Source organism: Rhipicephalus microplus, chromosome 6, assembly GCF_043290135.1.
Source record: "Rhipicephalus microplus isolate Deutch F79 chromosome 6, USDA_Rmic, whole genome shotgun sequence".
In the NCBI taxonomy this organism is placed as follows: Eukaryota; Metazoa; Arthropoda; class Arachnida; order Ixodida; family Ixodidae; genus Rhipicephalus; species Rhipicephalus microplus.
In genome coordinates this window covers 85,354,016-85,372,360 of record NC_134705.1, presented here as the reverse complement: position 1 = coordinate 85,372,360, position 18,345 = coordinate 85,354,016, and the positions used below count along the sequence as shown (strand labels likewise).

Below are 18,345 nucleotides of genomic sequence, written 5' to 3'. Positions count from 1 at the left end.
AAATAGCTTGGCACATACATACACACTTCTACACACATACATACATACACATCGCACATGCATACACATCGTATACACACTTCTAGCTTTCCTCCGAAACAGTAATGATAATTTCCTCAATAGTTTTATTGATATGAGTAGGAATGTTAAAAAAAATAAGAAACTTGAGTATGTACGTGTGAACATAACAAAATAAAAGAGACCCTCCATATATGAAATACACACGGAAACATTTATTTTCCCAGAGCAATCGTAAGTGCAAACACAGCTAGCGCACTCCCTGCCCGCGAATACCGCGTCAGCCGGGGCGGCGTGCCGCCACCGTCTCGGACACTCGACGCACCCACGCCGTTTACCCCGGTATCATGGGTAAATCCGAACACTCCTTCTATCATTGAATTTATTGTCGAACTCACCCCGCAGGGGGTGAGTGGGCCGATCCCGGAGGTAGTGCAATACCGGGCCAACCCGTGGCGGAGGTGAAGCAAGCTTCAAGCACTCCGCCGCATCACAAAAATAAGTTTAATATCTTGGATCCAAATAGGATCCGTATCAGATATTAAGCTGATAAGAACAGATACTACAACAAAGAGAAGTTTATTTAGACTCTCAACACATTCGGCAACAGAACAGAAATATTTACAAATACCCAGCCAGGAATTCGGCTGTAATGACACTCAAGACAGCACTTGACCCAATTTGGGCACAAGAAGAACACAGTTGTATTGTACAGTAAATCATATAATATACAAAACCTATTTACATAGACAATGGATACAGTGAAATGAAAGCACATGATCTATTACGTATTTACATGCCGAAAAGAAACTTTATACAAAGATAAGCGGCGCTCCCGCAAACAAACATAAACACTACGGGGGGGGGGGGGGGCGGTTAACAGGGGGGACCAGAAGATACCTCGTGCATGGAGCACGCCTTAATATCAGTGTAACTACGACCGAGGGAAGGGCTACATGTCTGTGCTTGTGCTATAAGGGGGGGGGGGGGTGGCCCCGCTTGGTTACAGAGTTGGGGGGTAGTTAATAGGGGATTAGGGGGGACACTAATTTACCATTGCGCAGGAAGAAAAATCTGGTGTGCCAGCGCCGGAGGAAGGATTCCTCGCCACTAGCCTCCAACTCCTCCGAGAGGTGCGCCCACACCAATCGCTTGATTCGGCTCACTGTGGGGTACGCGGCTCTAACGGGCTTCCTCCTCGCTTCTGCTAGCGAACGGCGCTGCCATATCACAAAGAGAGTGAGGGCGAAGACCACTCGCGCGAAGGTGCCCTTGTTGCGTCTGTGGTTTGGCGGAGGGCGGATGCCGAAGCACTGCGCAATCATGCGCCATACGGGTCTCGCAGCAGGGCAGTTTAGGAGCGCGTGGTCTTGTGTTTCTGTCTCTCGGCAGTTCGGGCAGCGGGCGTCGGGAACGATACCGAAATGGTGTAACCTTTGCCTCGTGGGGAGGACGTTCCACGCCCGTTTCCAAAGGAAGTCTTGGACCTCACGGGGGGTGTCTCGACTGAACGTAGCGATTTCTCGCATCGCTCGCCTAGCACGTCGCTTGTCGTCTTCGTCGAGCTGGTGGGCCGTGAGTGTCTCGACCAGTCTGGCTGGCGGGTCGGACTCGATCTCGCATCCAGGGACCTCCTTTGCGAGCATACGCATAGTCGCTGCCGCCACCCTATAAAAGGGGGAGGGCGACTCGGCAAAGGGTCCGGAGTGACCACCCGCTTCAAGCCAGTCGTTGCCCACGCTGCTCCAGTAGAGGAGTAAACCCCTGCCCGCATAGTCGCTCTTCTGCGCTAGCGCACGGGCGGTCTTCAAGGCGAGGATCTTGCTCGTGGTCTGGACATGGGGGAGGCCAAGTCCTCCCTCGCTCGGTGCGAGCTGCAGAAGGTGGCGCTTGACTGGCGGGGGGTTGCCATCCCACATAAAAGCTGTTATGAGCTGGTTGAGGTGGTTCGCAATTCTGGTGGGCATGGTGGTCACTCGGCTAACGTGGGAGGCGAGGGCGCAGATGCTGGTCTTCACCGCTACGGCTTTGTCACGCAGGGTAAGGTCGGAGAGCTTGGCGCGTTCAATAAGTAGGTGGGCCCTGTCTATCACTCTACGCCAGGTGGATGCCGCCACACCCTCGCAGGTGAATAGCACTCCCAGGACTTTCACAGCAGAGACAGCCTCGATCGTCCCAATAGCCTCAGCCGGAAAAGGGCCAAAGAGCAAGGCCTTACTCTTGGCTTCGTTTAGCCTTGCTCCCGATGCGGCGGCATAGGTGCTGAATACCTGGCGGAAGCGAACGAGACTGCGTGCATCTCTTAGAAAGAGTGAGAGGTCGTCCGCGAAGGCCAGGATCTTCAACTCCTCCAGGCCCGTTAGTGGCAGGCCCCTGATGCGTTCGTCGCTGGCCACAGATGTTATGAGTGGCTCGATGGAAAGGACGAAAAGGGTCGGGCCTAACGGGCACCCCTGCCTGATACCTCTTGTGTACGGGAAAGAGTCGGTCGTGGCACCGTTCACAGCTACGCAGCACTGCAGGTCCTGGTAAAGAAGCGCGATGACCGCGACGAACTCTTCCGGGAAACCAAACTCGGCCAGCGTTCCAAGCAGGTAGGAGTGCCTCACCCTGTCAAAGGCCTTAGCCTGGTCCAGGGAGAGGAAGGCCCCAGCGACTCGCTTGTAGGAGGCATACTCGAACACGTCCCTGGTCAACGTTAGGTTGGTGTACATAGAGCGGCCAGGGACAGCGCAGGACTGGTGCGGAGCGATCAAGTCCGGCAGGAAAACCTTCGTTCTGTTGTTTACTATGGCCGCCACGATCTTATAATCTACATTAAGTAGGGTGATCGGGCGCCAAGATGACGGGTCGTTCGGGGGCGCACCGTCTTTAAGGATCAGGACGATCCGTCCCGCACCGAAGGAGGCCGGCTTTGCACGCTCCCCCAGTACCAGGTTGACGATATGCAGAAGGGGGGGGCCAAGGACGTCAAAAAAGGTCATGTAGAACCCCGCTGTCAGGCCATCGATGCCTGGCGCCGAGTTGGGCGACATTGACCTGATTGCCTGGCGGAGTTCGTCGAGTGAAGCGGGAGCGCATAGGGTCTCGCATTCGTCGACTTCGAGGCGTCGGAGGTTCTTGAATAAGGCCTTGTCGAGGGCGGGGTCGGGCTGCACTTCGCTCGGGTCGGGTTCGCTAAAGGCCACCTTGAAGTGGTCGCGAAATGTGGCCTCGATCTCTGCCGGGTCTGAAGTAAGTGTGCCGTCGGGGCGCAACACTTCCGAGATGCGCAGCGACCCGTTCCCACTGACCTCGCGCAAGTCCGCGTCCGACGGATCGCCCGGGACGGCTCGCGCCGCTCGGGTTCCCTTGGCAGTCGCACTGAGCAGCCTGTCGTGTTGGACCATGAGTGAGTCCAAGTAGTCGCGAGTGCAAGTCGTGAGAGCGTCAGCACTTTGGATAATCCGGATTCTGCGTAGAATCTCATTCAGTCTTGCTGTTAAACGCTTCTTCCGTGCGCTACCCTCCTGCTGCAGGAGTTCCCGCCACGTCGCCTTCAGGTCGTCCCAATCGGCCGGGGATGCGCAGGGGGAAGCCAGGAGCGAACTTTCCAGCCGAGACCTAATGCGCGCGACGCACTCATCGTCTTGCAAGATCACGGGGTCGAGGCGCCAGGCTGCGTCACGCCGCCGGGCACCCGGCTTCGCTTTCACGGTTACTACCACTGGGGCGTGGTCCGATGACTTCACCAGGGTGTTCGGCAGAGCGAGGACCTCGCACGAGATGACAAGGGGAAGTAGCATGTCTGGAACATAAATGCGGTCTAGCCGGCTCTCTGTGTGTCTTGACGTGCGGGTTGGTACAAAGTCATCACCGTGGTGGTGGACCCAGGCGTCCGTGAGCATGAGGTGTCGTAGAATCTTGGTGAGCTCCTTGGCGTGGTAGGATGAGCCACCGCGCCCCGGGCCTCTTACATCCCTCGTGGTGTCGACGACGCAGTTAAAGTCGCCGAGGACCACGTGGGGAAGGGGCTCGAGAAGGTAGGCGTGCAGGTCCCGGAAGAACCGATTGGTGTCCGAACGCGTGACGGGTGCGTAGACGTTAGTGAATCGAAACTTCCTCCCGTCGATAAATAAGTCGAGTAGGAGGGTTCGTCCGTCTGCTCCGAACACGCAATGCGCCTTTTCCCGGTAACGGCCCGAGACGAAAATCACGCCGACGCCACACGCCTTGGCATTCGTCAGGGAAAAAAACCCTTCGACCTGACAGTTACGACGGAAAAGGGTCACGTCGAGAGGGGTCCTAAAGTTGGCTTCCTGCACGAACAGAAGGTCGATGCCCTGGTTCTTGGCGAACGACACCACAGCGCTTTGCTTGACTCGGTTGCGAAACCCGCGAACGTTCCAAGTTGCAAATCGCAGTGGCGTCATCGGCTAGCGTGACGTAACGACAGACGGAGTGCGGAGGGGGAAAGGAGGAAGCAGCGCGCGCCGGCGCTACGGAGAGGGGGAAACATACGGCGCCGAAAGAAAGGAGGAGGCTGCGAGAGGGCGGGTGAGGAGAGGGAAGCTACGCAGCCGGCGAGGGCAGAGATCGGGCGCATACTCAATGTTGGGGGCCAGCAGGTTTGGGGGGGGGCTCCCCTTTGCCGGCGCTGTTTGTGTCGAGCTTCTTCGCTTTTGCGTGCGGGGGAGCATCGCTGTCGCTGCTCCGCCCTTCAGGCCCGGGTCGGCGCTGCCTTGGCTCCTTGCTAGGAGTCCTGTGGCGGGCGGTCTCAACGTCGTCTTTCCGCCTTCGGGAGCGCGAGCGGGTTCGCTGCTCGCGGCCGGGTGCCGATTGGTCCGCCGTCGTATTTGGGCGTAGCGCTGAGGGAACGGAGGGAGGGAGAAGGGTGGTCCTGTCGCCGTCACGATCGCCGGGAAGCATGTAAAACCCGCGGCTTACTATGGGTACCTCGTCCCGGGCGGGGTCTTGGGCTTGGGGTTTCAGGTCCTCAGAGGTCACTGGGGCCAGCGCGTTCGCGGGTGCTTTCGGGTCGGGGGAACTTGCCGCATCCAGCACAGGGGCATCGGGCGACGCTTCCGGTGCAACAGGCAAACTTTGGCAAACAACCTCGCCCAGCGGGTGTGCGGGTGACGCGAGGGGTGACGATGGAGTCGACACGGTTTCAAAATCGCTCGATTCCGTGTCGGAGGATGAGGCGGGCGCGGTAGAAGCCTTCATCCGCGTCTCCTCCACCGTTGCGGTCAAGGTGGTAGTTCCGCCGCTGTCTGTGACCTGGTCAGAGCTCGTATCGCGCTCCTCAGAAAGGGGGGCCTTCGTAGTCGTGCGGGATGACGACTTGGGCGAGAGCACCTGCAGGCGCGAGGAGGAGCCAACTGCCCTTGGTGAAGCGGGGCTGCGTAACTGGGAAGGGGCTGTAGCGCGGTCAGGCAAGGAAGGGAAACCGCGGGCTGCCGACGCGTAAGAGCGCCTGCGGAAGCACTCCGCGGTACCGTGCTGACCACCGCAGCGCTTACATTCTGCACTACAACCCTCCGTCTCGTGGCCGAAAGTGCTACATCGTTTACAATAGGCGGTGGTACACGCGGTTGCCATATGCCCAGACTCGCCACAGCGCGCGCACACGCGCCGCATCCCCCGGTATTCGCACATTACCCTGTGCCCGGCGATTGTCAAAAAGTTAGGAACGGGGCGGCTCATTTCTATCTTAACTAACCTGACCCCGTTCAACTTAGTCTGGCGAGAGGGTAAGGTGGCAAAGGAGATGCTCTTAACCTTGCCAAACTGGGCTAAAGCGTTACTGAGGACCTCGTCGGGCAGGAAAGCCGGATAACGGTAGACGTTCACGTACGTCACCGGCGGCCCGACTGCCTCTACCGGCACCTTCACGCTGTTAACTTCGAACCCCTCTGCCACCATTAGCCTCGTCGCCTGACTGGCGTTCCGCGTGCACACTAGGAATTTTGCTCCCCCCATGTGCTGGAGCACAAACACACTGTCGTCACCGGCGGTTCTTTCGACCGCGTCAATCAAATCGTCAACAGAGACGTCGCCCTCGGGCGCCGAGAACATAAAACAATTCTCCCTTACCGGGAGCTCAAATGGCATGGCCATGCTGGTAGGCGGATCCCGCAAGCTGCCGGGGGGGGCGAGGCTCTGGGACGACTCGTGACGTGCAGACGAGCTGCACACTGGTATGCGGCGGCTCAGCCGAGGCGGGGGCCGCTTAAGGTCTGGTGGTGGCAGGGGTCGCAGCTAGGAGCTCCGGGGCAGCAGGGGCGGACCGGGGGCCTGGCTTGACCTGGCATGTAGAGGGTCTCCGGGCGGGAAGGCCCGAAACCCAAGGGTGGCAGCCGCGTGCACGAGGCGGCGGCGGCGAAGGGCTTGCACTGGCTTTGGAACTCGAACTCCGAGAGGGCCCGGGGGCCGACGCCGACGTGACGTGACCCCGGGACTCGCGCGAGGACTCGTAGAGACAGCTAACTCGACACTTTGATCTTAGCCAAAAGGCCGAGAAGCGATGCAATTCATTAGCACGTAATTAAAATCCATTCTTTCACACCTCGTACTTAGTTCTGGCCAAAAGCCGGGCAAACAGTAGCAAAGCAATTCCGACGTCCACCCATGCACAACCAGCATTGTGCACCGACAGCGGCAGCGCTGGCTTCACGGCATTGCTTTTATCCCCAGTCCGCTTGAAGTTTCTAGTTTCGCTTACAAACATGTTAAAACTGAAACCTTCTTTTTCCCAGAGGTCGAAGCCACGCGTGCTTGCTTGCATGCGTACTCTCTATGCGCCCATGACGTCACACCAAATGCTTGCCGGCGAACATTATCAGCCATGTCGCGAGGGATGCTACAGCACTTGTTTTAAAAACTGATGCATAGTGTACATGTCCAACTCGAGCACCAAAGTCTGGAAGGAAAAAAAAAAAAATGACTGCGCAAAATGTGAATACATCACCCATCCAACATGGCTTCTACGCCGGCTGCCCAAGCAACGCCTCTGCAACGACGCCCACAATCATCGGCAAAAAGGTGGTGCCTTTGGCTGCTTCAGCACGCTCAACATATGCCTTGCAAGTTCCGACGTGGCGGAACACCGCACCGAGGTCGACGAAGGTCCTGCCGTGAAAGGCAGACCCGGGAATGCGTGCGAAACGTCTACCGCGTGGGTTGTGAAGCCGGTGAATGAAGGATCATGTGGCAGAGGGTGACGGAACGTGAGTGTGCGACTTGCCGCTGCGATGTCGTTCAAGCGTTCAACGGGCCGGCAGGTTCTGTCTGTCGTGGTCGAAAACGTCCGAGTCAAAGTTTTGCTGATTCCGAGGGGTAGGAGTGCTATGGTGGCGTGTACGAGGCGCTGGTGCGGCGCTCCGTCGATCGTGCCGGACGGACATGAGGCGGCCGAAGGCGGTCGTCAAGTGGTCGCGGAAATCAGTGGAGAAGTACTCGCCTGCGCTTTTCGTCGAAGACTCGCGACAGACGGTCTTCGGGAGACACGGGTGGTTGCACAAATGCGACCGTGCGTCAACGTGCAGCCATATTCGTGGATTATTTCGCCCCATTACGATAGCTTCGTCACTGCGCTCGCTGGTGTTGCTTGTTTTTGTTGACCTTCACTTGTGGCTCACACCCACTGTGGGGGATTGGCTGGTTTGTTGTTCTGCTTCTTCGACTTCTACATACTCGGCTTAGTGAAGCTGTGAGGAGTGACGAGTGGGTACGGAGGCAAAGCGCGCCCGGGGCGTGATCTCACGCGTCCTGGGGTCCACGTCGCTTCAGGTACGTGCGTGGTGCGTCCGTACGTCTAGTGCGCAATTTTCTTGGAACTTCCAGCAACTGGCAATTCCATTGAGGTGAGCGTGCGAGGATGTTCGTTGTAATTAACGAGAGCCAACGGTGGATGAGCTGGTATGAGATGGTGTTCAGAAATGAAGTGTTTGATCAACAAGGCGATGCCCGCCGTGGTGGTCTGATGGCCGTAAGGTACTCGGCTGCTGACCCGCAGGTGGTGGGATCGAATCCCGGCCGCGGCGGCTGCATTTCCCTGTGCTCAGATTAGGGTGCACGTGAAAGAACCCCAGGTGGTCGAAATTTTCCCATAATCATATGGTGGTTTTGGGACGTCAAACCCCAAAGGTCAGTGGACATAGGAAAAGCACATCGGGGCTTTGCCGCTCCACCGTACAGCAGGTGTGTGCGGAGTGGGTCGTGTGGCGTTCTTTGCGATTTTAATTTGTGATGGGGAATAGTGTAGATGCGTAGACGTGGCGAGAGCACGCGTCTTCAGGTTCAGACGCCGCGTGAAGATGTGAAATAAAAATGCCTTCGCTTGCCACTGCAACTGTAAACAGAAACACCAACCAAACCCCATTTTCTAGAGGCTTTTTTATTTTTCGTTGCGAAACGGGTGAATTCGAAAAGCGGAAATAGCTTGGCACATACATACACACTTCTACACACATACATACATACACATCGCACATGCATACACATCGTATACACACTTCTAGCTTTCCTCCGAAACAGTAATGATAATTTCCTCAATAGTTTTATTGATATGAGTAGGAATGTTAAAAAAAATAAGAAACTTGAGTATGTACGTGTGAACATAACAAAATAAAAGAGACCCTCCATATATGAAATACACACGGAAACATTTATTTTCCCAGAGCAATCGTAAGTGCAAACACAGCTAGCGCACTCCCTGCCCGCGAATACCGCGTCAGCCGGGGCGGCGTGCCGCCACCGTCTCGGACACTCGACGCACCCACGCCGTTTACCCCGGTATCATGGGTAAATCCGAACACTCCTTCTATCATTGAATTTATTGTCGAACTCACCCCGCAGGGGGTGAGTGGGCCGATCCCGGAGGTAGTGCAATACCGGGCCAACCCGTGGCGGAGGTGAAGCAAGCTTCAAGCACTCCGCCGCATCACAAAAATAAGTTTAATATCTTGGATCCAAATAGGATCCGTATCAGATATTAAGCTGATAAGAACAGATACTACATCAAAGAGAAGTTTATTTAACTTCAGACATAAAGGGCACTTTAGACCGGTTTTTACAGAATACTCAGCCACAGTTTGGCTGGGATCTTATGCACAAGTTGTGCGGAAACAAGTATAATCGTTCCGATGGTAGAACGAAAAAAAAAGGGTAAAAGTGCATAAATGTCATCGTTTATACAAGAGTATACGTAGTCATGCAAACAGTTATGAATAAAAAGGCGTTTGAGAAGGCGCTGTTCACATGTGTCAAAAGCAAGCACTTAAATACACTATTCTTGATGTGCAAAAGGAACTGGAGAAAGGAACACGCAAATTATTTACATATGTACAAGGCGATGTGCTGTCACATGAACGTATATACATAAGACATGGGGGAAAAAAAACAAGAAAGGATTGTGCGTGCACTATCGTGCAGACATGTTTCAGGGCGTGTAGTATTTAGTGCGGTTGGAACGGCATGGAGGGGAGCCGGGGTTAGTAAGGAATTATTGGGGTGCGGAGCTTCGCATCTTTAACAAAAAAGAATTTGGTGTGCCAGCGGCGGAGGAACTTTTCCTCGCCACTGGCTTCAAGCTGTTCCGATAAGTAGCGCCATATCATGCGCCTGATTCTGGTGACGACCGGGTAAGCTGCCCTGACCGGCGAGCTGCGCGCCTCCGCAAGTGAGCGGCGCTGCCAGATAGCGAAGAGCGTACAAGCGACCACTAACTTTGCAAACGTGCCCTTGTTGCGCTTAAGGTGAGGAGGGGGGCGAATGCCAAAGGTGCGCTCAACGAGGCGCCAAACGGGTTTCGCCGCTGAGCATTGCTGTAGAGCGTGCGTTTGCGACTCGACTTCGCGGCAGTTGGGGCACTTGGCGTCCGGGACGATGCCAAATTTGTGGAGTCGCTGTCTAGTCGGTAGGACTCCCCACGCTTTTTTCCAGAGGAAGTCGCGAACGGGCCTTGGCGAACTTCGGCCGAGTCTTGCTAGCGATCGCTTTGCAGCCTCTGCTTTACTCTTGTCGGCGTCGCTTAACTGGCTGAGCGTGAGAGCTTCGATCAGCCGCGCAGGTGGGTCTTCATCGACGTTGCCCGAGGGCGCTTCCTTGCTGAGCATTCGCATGGTAGCGGACGCCGCTTTATAGAACAGGGCGGGAGGTTCCGCCAGGGGTCCGGGGTGTCCGCTCGCACCCAACCAGGTGTTATTCGCGCCGCTCCAATAGAGTAGCAAGCGTCTCCCATAGTAGTCGCCCGCCTGGAAAAGGGAGCGGGCCGTCTTGAGGGCGAGAATTTTGGCGAGCGATTGCACGTGTGGGAGACCTAGCCCGCCCTCGCTCACAGCCAACTGCAGTAGGTGTCGGCGAACTGGCGGGGGCTTGCCATTCCACAGAAAGGCATTGATGATTTTGCTCAGCTGTGTTGCCGTTTTCGCTGGCATGACAGCAACACGGCTCGCGTAGGCTGCCAACGCACAGACGCTCGTTTTTGCGGCGAGAGCCTTCTCGTGGAGCGTGAGGTCGTGAAGTAGGGCTCGCTCGATGAGCTGCTGCGCGCGTTGTAGCACTCTGGCCCACGTGGATGCGGCCACACCCTCACACGTGAAGTACACGCCCAGGACCTTAACGGTAGATACGGTCTGGATGTTACCAGCTGCTCCTGCTGGAAAACGGCCGAACAGCAGGGCTTTACTTTTTCCTTCATTGAGTTGAGCGCCGGACACCTCTGCGTAGCGGGCGAAGGTGCGGCGGAAGCGTTCGATGCTGCTTGGGGTTCTGACGAACAGGGAGACATCGTCGGCATAGGCCAGCACCTTAAGTTCATCAGTGCCCGTTAGTGGCAGACCTCTAAAGAGCTCGTCGCTGGCAAGTGTCGTGAGCAATGGCTCTATGGACAGGACAAAGAGTGTCGGGCCCAGCGGGCACCCCTGCCTTATTCCTCGGGTGTACATGAACTCGTCGGTCGTAGAGCCGTTCACCAGAACGCTGCACCTCAACTCCGAGTAGAGAAGCTTGATTACCTCAACAAAACTTTCTGGGAGGCCGAACTCGCCAAGCAGTCCGAAGAGGTAGCTGTGCCGCACTCTATCAAACGCTTTGGCTTGGTCCAGCGAAAAGAAAGCTCCCGAGACTTGTTTCCGTGAGGCATATTCGAAAACGTCCCTTGTCAGCGAGAGGTTCGCGAATATGGACCTGCCTGGGACGGCGCAAGACTGATGAGCAGCGATGATGTCCGGCAGGAACGGCTTGAGTCTGTTGTTAAGGATGGTCGCCACGATCTTATAGTCGGTGTTAAGTAGCGTGATCGGGCGCCAGGACGCTGGCTCGCACGGAGGGGCACCTTCCTTCAGAATCAGAACGATCCGCCCTGCACTGAAGGAGTTTGGCTTACTGTGCTGCGTTAGGACCTGGTTCACGAGTGCCAACAATGGGTCGCCCAAGACGTCGAAGAAGGTTGCGTAGAACGCTGCTGTGAGGCCGTCCGTTCCCGGAGCGGAATTCGGGGTCATACTTTTAACGGCGTAACGCAGTTCCTCCAACGACGCCTCGCCACACAAGGTTACACACTCGTCCCCATCGAGGCGGCGCAACTTCGAGCACAGGTCCGTCAGGAGGCCTGGTTCCGTCTCCGGCCCACGGGGTTGAGGCTCTTGAAATGCCGACTTGAAATGGTCACGAAAGATCGCTGTGATTTCCGCCGGGTCAACCGTAGTAGTTCCATCCGGGCGCCTAAGCTCCGTGATTTTCAGGGAGGCGTTCCCGTATGCCTCTCGCAAGTCAACTGTTGGGTCTTCTCCCTCAGACTGCTGGGTTGCCCCTGACCTCTGTGTCAACTCCTGGAGAAGCCTGTCATATCTCACTTGCAGGGAGTCCAAGTAATCCTGCGTGCAGGCGGTGAGGGTGTCAGCGCCTTCGATAATTCGCCTCCTGCGCAGGAGCTCGTTCATTTCACGAGTGATGCGGCGCTTCCGCTCTCTGCCTGTCTTTCGTAGGATATCTCCCCATGCCGACTTTAGGTCGTCCCAAGCTTCGGCGGTGACCCGGGGGACTCCTCTCACGGTCTCCACTATTGCACTTTTGACTTCTTGGAGACTAGCTGCGTCCTTCAAGAGCGCTGGATCCAGTCTCCAACATTCGTCCCCTGCTCGGGGCCCGGGTGAGCCTCTCACAGTCGTGATAACTGGAATATGGTCAGTCTTTTTATCCAATGAAGCCGGTAGGGTGGACGTTGTGCAAGATATGACGGATGGGAGAAGGAAGTCAGGGACGTAAGCTCGGTCGATTCTGCTCGCGGTGGATCTTGACGACCGGGTTGGTGCAAAGGTGTCACCGTGGAGGTGAACCCAGGCGTCTGTTAGCCGCAGGTGCCGGAGGATCTTAACCAGCTCCTTGGCGTGGTATGTTGAGCCTCCTCTCCCTGGGCCGCGGATATCTCTTGTCGAGTCGACCACACAATTGAAATCACCAACCAGTACGTGAGGCAGGGGTTCGAGCAGGTGTTCGTGCAGTGCCTGAAAGAAGGCGTTCGTGTCCCTTCGTGTCACGGGAGCGTAGACGCTCACGAAGCGGACTCTCCTTCCATCCACGTAGATGTCTAGCAGGAGAGTACGTCCATTCGCACCAAAGATGCAGTGTGACTTCTGGCGGAACCGTCCCGATACGAAGATCACTCCAGTGCCACAAGACTTAGCGTTTGAGAGGGAAAAGAAACCATCAACAAAGCAGTCACGTCGAAACTGCGCCACATCTAAGGGGGACCGAAAATTTGTTTCTTGGATGAAAAGTAAGTCAATATTATTTTGCCGAGCGAAGGACAAAATGGAACGCTGCTTGTCCTTATTGCGGAAACCGCGAACATTCCACGTGGCAAATGTTAAAAGCGACATAAAAAAAAGACTTTATCGGCCAAAGGAAAAACAAAAAAAGAGAAGGGAAACACAGCGCGAGTAAACAAGGGGAGAGGGGGGGGGTGCTCCGTATCGGGACGGTCGTCGGCGATGCAAAGCCGGAAAGTGATGAAAGAAAAGAGTGTGCCTCAATGACGTCATATCGGCGGCCGCGAGCTTATCGGCGGCTATCATTTCGCGAACGCTGTTCAGCTCGGGCAGCTGTTCGATGTGCGGTCATGGCGTTAAAGGAAAAAAAAGAAAGCTCGGGGGGGGGGGGTCTCGCCTGTCTTGGGCGCACTATTTAATCGACCGAAGCCGTGGGGGGGCCGTCACCAACCGAGCCCCTACGTAGCTTCTTGGGGTTCTTACGACGGGCAGCTTCGCTGTCGCTACTCCCTTCGGGGGGGATTGAGCGGCGTAAAAATCTCTCGGCGCTCTCTGCTCGCCCCGATTCCTCGAGGCTGGTGCCGGCCGCCGGCCTGCGTCGCGAGCGTGAACGATGCCGCCTTTCGAGGCCACTTTTACTCTTGTTCTCAGAAGGGGTTCCGCTGCCTTTACTGATGTCGGCGTCTGACTTGAGGCTGGGCCTTGGGGCAGCCGCGGGGGGGTCAGACGGGAGTACGTAGTGGCCGCAGCTCTTAATGGGTGTGTCGTCGTAGTTCGCGTCGCTACTAGGCCCACGGGGGAGAGGTGGGAATTCGCGGTCCGTTACGCTTAGTGTCACTTGCTCCTCTTCGTAAGTTTCCCTGTCTTTCTCCGCCGAGTCCTGCTCCTCGCTAGCCGAGGTGTCCACTACCCAGGCGTCGCGCGACGAGTCAGGAGAGCTGGATTCCGAGCCGCTTCCCGTTGTGAAGTCGCCGAGTGCGTCGGCGCTGGTAGATTCCTGCGCGCTGACAGAACACGCAGCGGAGGCTGAAGAGGGTCTCTGGTTGGTGTCGGAGGAGTCGCTGGCGCTTGTGGACTCGGCGGCATTTTTGAGGGTCGCATAACCGGGAGAGAGGGTGGGGGGCTTTGGTCGCAGGACCTGCAGATTCGGCGATGCGTGTCGGCCGTCGGGGGGGGGCTGAGACGCGTGAGCGGGTGAGTCCGTCAGCTGTTCCGTGCTCGGCCAAGAGGCCACGTGCAGCCGCGACGTATGAGCGCCTGCGGAAGCAGTCACGCGTTCCGTGCTTGCCGCCGCACTTTTTACACTCGGCGTCGCACCCCTCCGTGCCGTGGCCGAAGGTGCCGCACCGCGTACAGTACGGGGTCCGGCAGGCTGAAGCCATGTGCCCCACCTCGCTACACCTTGCGCACACTCTCCGCATACCGCGGTACTCCAGCATGACTCGGTGCCCCGCAACAGTTAAGAAGTTGGGCACCGGTTTAGTCATTTCAATGCGAACTACGCGGACCCCATTAAGCTTAGTTTGGCGGTTGCTAACGGTCGCGAAAGCCACGCTCTTCACTTTGCCGTACTGAGAGAGTACACTAGTCAAGGGATCGTCGGGTAAGAAGGCAGGGTAACGGAAAACATTTACAAAAGTTACCGGAGGACCCACGGCCTCTACCGCGACTTTCTGGTCATTAACAGTGAAGCCCTCATTGACCAACAACTTGGTAGCTTGTGCCGCGTTGCGAGTGCATACCAGAAACCTAGATCCACCCATATGTTGCAGTACATGCACACTATCGTCTCCCGCTGTACGCTCAGCTGCGTCAATCAGGTCATCTAATGTTATGTCACCATCAGGCGCATTAAAAAAGAAACAGTGCTCCCTCACCGGGAGACTCATTTGTGCGGCCATTGCAGGGGGCGTAGCCGGTTGCTCCTCCGGGAAGAGGCGGGGGGGGCGTGTCTCGTGACTGGTGGTAGCGCAGCGGTCGCCGCGCACTGGTAGACAGGTTCAGCAGGCGCTTGGTCCTGGAACCGGAAGTGGTTGGGGTGTGGCGCAGCAGGGGCCTCCGGGCGGGTAGAAGGGAACCGGGCTCCGCTCGCCTCCAGGCATGGAGTGGTGGTCACCGGGCAGGGGTAGAACCCGCGACCCAGGAGCTGCGAGCGCCCGCGTAACAGGCGCGGTAGCAGCAACGACTCTTTTTCGATGGTAGGGTCCCCGAGGGGTCAACGTCAGCGTGACGCGACCCCGGGACTCGCGCGTAGACTCGCAGAAGGAAAGGCTAGCTCGGCCCTGATCCTCGCCAAAAGGCCGAGAAGCGATGCAATTCATTAGCACGTAATTAAAATCCATTCTTTCACACCTCGTACTTAGTTCTGGCCAAAAGCCGGGCAAACAGTAGCAAAGCAATTCCGACGTCCACCCATGCACAACCAGCATTGTGCACCGACAGCGGCAGCGCTGGCTTCACGGCATTGCTTTTATCCCCAGTCCGCTTGAAGTTTCTAGTTTCGCTTACAAACATGTTAAAACTGAAACCTTCTTTTTCCCAGAGGTCGAAGCCACGCGTGCTTGCTTGCATGCGTACTCTCTATGCGCCCATGACGTCACACCAAATGCTTGCCGGCGAACATTATCAGCCATGTCGCGAGGGATGCTACAGCACTTGTTTTAAAAACTGATGCATAGTGTACATGTCCAACTCGAGCACCAAAGTCTGGAAGGAAAAAAAAAAAAAAATGACTGCGCAAAATGTGAATACGTCACCCATCCAACATGGCTTCTACGCCGGCTGCCCAAGCAACGCCTCTGCAACGACGCCCACAATCATCGGCAAAAAGGTGGTGCCTTTGGCTGCTTCAGCACGCTCAACATATGCCTTGCAAGTTCCGACGTGGCGGAACACCGCACCGAGGTCGACGAAGGTCCTGCCGTGAAAGGCAGACCCGGGAATGCGTGCGAAACGTCTACCGCGTGGGTTGTGAAGCCGGTGAATGAAGGATCATGTGGCAGAGGGTGACGGAACGTGAGTGTGCGACTTGCCGCTGCGATGTCGTTCAAGCGTTCAACGGGCCGGCAGGTTCTGTCTGTCGTGGTCGAAAACGTCCGAGTCAAAGTTTTGCTGATTCCGAGGGGTAGGAGTGCTATGGTGGCGTGTACGAGGCGCTGGTGCGGCGCTCCGTCGATCGTGCCGGACGGACATGAGGCGGCCGAAGGCGGTCGTCAAGTGGTCGCGGAAATCAGTGGAGAAGTACTCGCCTGCGCTTTTCGTCGAAGACTCGCGACAGACGGTCTTCGGGAGACACGGGTGGTTGCACAAATGCGACCGTGCGTCAACGTGCAGCCATATTCGTGGATTATTTCGCCCCATTACGATAGCTTCGTCACTGCGCTCGCTGGTGTTGCTTGTTTTTGTTGACCTTCACTTGTGGCTCACACCCACTGTGGGGGATTGGCTGGTTTGTTGTTCTGCTTCTTCGACTTCTACATACTCGGCTTAGTGAAGCTGTGAGGAGTGACGAGTGGGTACGGAGGCAAAGCGCGCCCGGGGCGTGATCTCACGCGTCCTGGGGTCCACGTCGCTTCAGGTACGTGCGTGGTGCGTCCGTACGTCTAGTGCGCAATTTTCTTGGAACTTCCAGCAACTGGCAATTCCATTGAGGTGAGCGTGCGAGGATGTTCGTTGTAATTAACGAGAGCCAACGGTGGATGAGCTGGTATGAGATGGTGTTCAGAAATGAAGTGTTTGATCAACAAGGCGATGCCCGCCGTGGTGGTCTGATGGCCGTAAGGTACTCGGCTGCTGACCCGCAGGTGGTGGGATCGAATCCCGGCCGCGGCGGCTGCATTTCCCTGTGCTCAGATTAGGGTGCACGTGAAAGAACCCCAGGTGGTCGAAATTTTCCCATAATCATATGGTGGTTTTGGGACGTCAAACCCCAAAGGTCAGTGGACATAGGAAAAGCACATCGGGGCTTTGCCGCTCCACCGTACAGCAGGTGTGTGCGGAGTGGGTCGTGTGGCGTTCTTTGCGATTTTAATTTGTGATGGGGAATAGTGTAGATGCGTAGACGTGGCGAGAGCACGCGTCTTCAGGTTCAGACGCCGCGTGAAGATGTGAAATAAAAATGCCTTCGCTTGCCACTGCAACTGTAAACAGAAACACCAACCAAACCCCATTTTCTAGAGGCTTTTTTATTTTTCGTTGCGAAACGGGTGAATTCGAAAAGCGGAAATAGCTTGGCACATACATACACACTTCTACACACATACATACATACACATCGCACATGCATACACATCGTATACACACTTCTAGCTTTCCTCCGAAACAGTAATGATAATTTCCTCAATAGTTTTATTGATATGAGTAGGAATGTTAAAAAAAATAAGAAACTTGAGTATGTACGTGTGAACATAACAAAATAAAAGAGACCCTCCATATATGAAATACACACGGAAACATTTATTTTCCCAGAGCAATCGTAAGTGCAAACACAGCTAGCGCACTCCCTGCCCGCGAATACCGCGTCAGCCGGGGCGGCGTGCCGCCACCGTCTCGGACACTCGACGCACCCACGCCGTTTACCCCGGTATCATGGGTAAATCCGAACACTCCTTCTATCATTGAATTTATTGTCGAACTCACCCCGCAGGGGGTGAGTGGGCCGATCCCGGAGGTAGTGCAATACCGGGCCAACCCGTGGCGGAGGTGAAGCAAGCTTCAAGCACTCCGCCGCATCACAAAAATAAGTTTAATATCTTGGATCCAAATAGGATCCGTATCAGATATTAAGCTGATAAGAACAGATACTACACAAAGAGAAGTTTATTGAACTTCAGACAAAAACAGGTACATTGATATGCATATACAGTTTCGAAAACACGTTATATGTACACAGGTGCACATTTACATGAAGAGATTACAAATGTGATGCGTAGCCTATGTACATCGTTACACTCATGAATGTCAGTTATTTGGGGAAAAAAAACACCTTTGAACCGGTGTGTTTAACATAAGTGATATACAGAGTGATATACAGAGTGGTGGGGGGGGGGGGGGTAGGGGAAGGCGCGATATCTATATACATATGTACATGCGTGATGACATTAACAAGCATCAAAATATATGAAAGTACAAAAATAGAATTCTCAGCGTATATACTCATACACTTAACGAATATTTGTGACAGAAACAGGTGGGGGGTTTATTTACATATATACAATGAACAGCGACGCCTTGATGCCTACGAGGGGCGCCAGCGGCACTACACAATATCAAGACAGGTTCGTCACCAGGGTAAAAAACTTCATGATCACGGGTGTGTCTGGGGAGAGGGGCGAGGGGGGGTCACCATGGTCGGTAGCCACATATGTGTCGCTCTTGAGTTGAGCGACGCCCAAAACCGTGTGGGGTTAGTGGTTCACAATCGGAGCGACCAGTTTGCCTTCTCTCAAAAAGTAGAATTTCGTGTGCCAGCGGCGGAGAAACATCTCCTCTCCGCTGGCCTCGAGTTCCTGGGAGAGGAGCTCCCACACCAGCCTTCTTATACGTGCGACGGCAGGTGGCGCCGCCCGAACTGGCT

General features: G+C 55.6%; 1 non-coding gene and 2 pseudogenes across 1 annotated transcript; all 3 read right to left on the bottom strand.

Moving 5' to 3' along the window:
• Window positions 1-425: 425 nt before the first annotated feature.
• LOC142766221 (U2 spliceosomal RNA) lies at window positions 426-597 on the bottom strand (annotated as a pseudogene).
• An 8,261-nt stretch (window positions 598-8,858) lies between these two features.
• LOC142766142 (U2 spliceosomal RNA) lies at window positions 8,859-9,033 on the bottom strand (annotated as a pseudogene).
• Window positions 9,034-17,417: 8,384 nt separating this feature from the next.
• LOC142766548 (U2 spliceosomal RNA) lies at window positions 17,418-17,606 on the bottom strand. Its single transcript, XR_012884582.1, has one exon. It is a non-coding gene; the product is annotated as a U2 spliceosomal RNA (small nuclear RNA).
• Window positions 17,607-18,345: the final 739 nt, after the last annotated feature.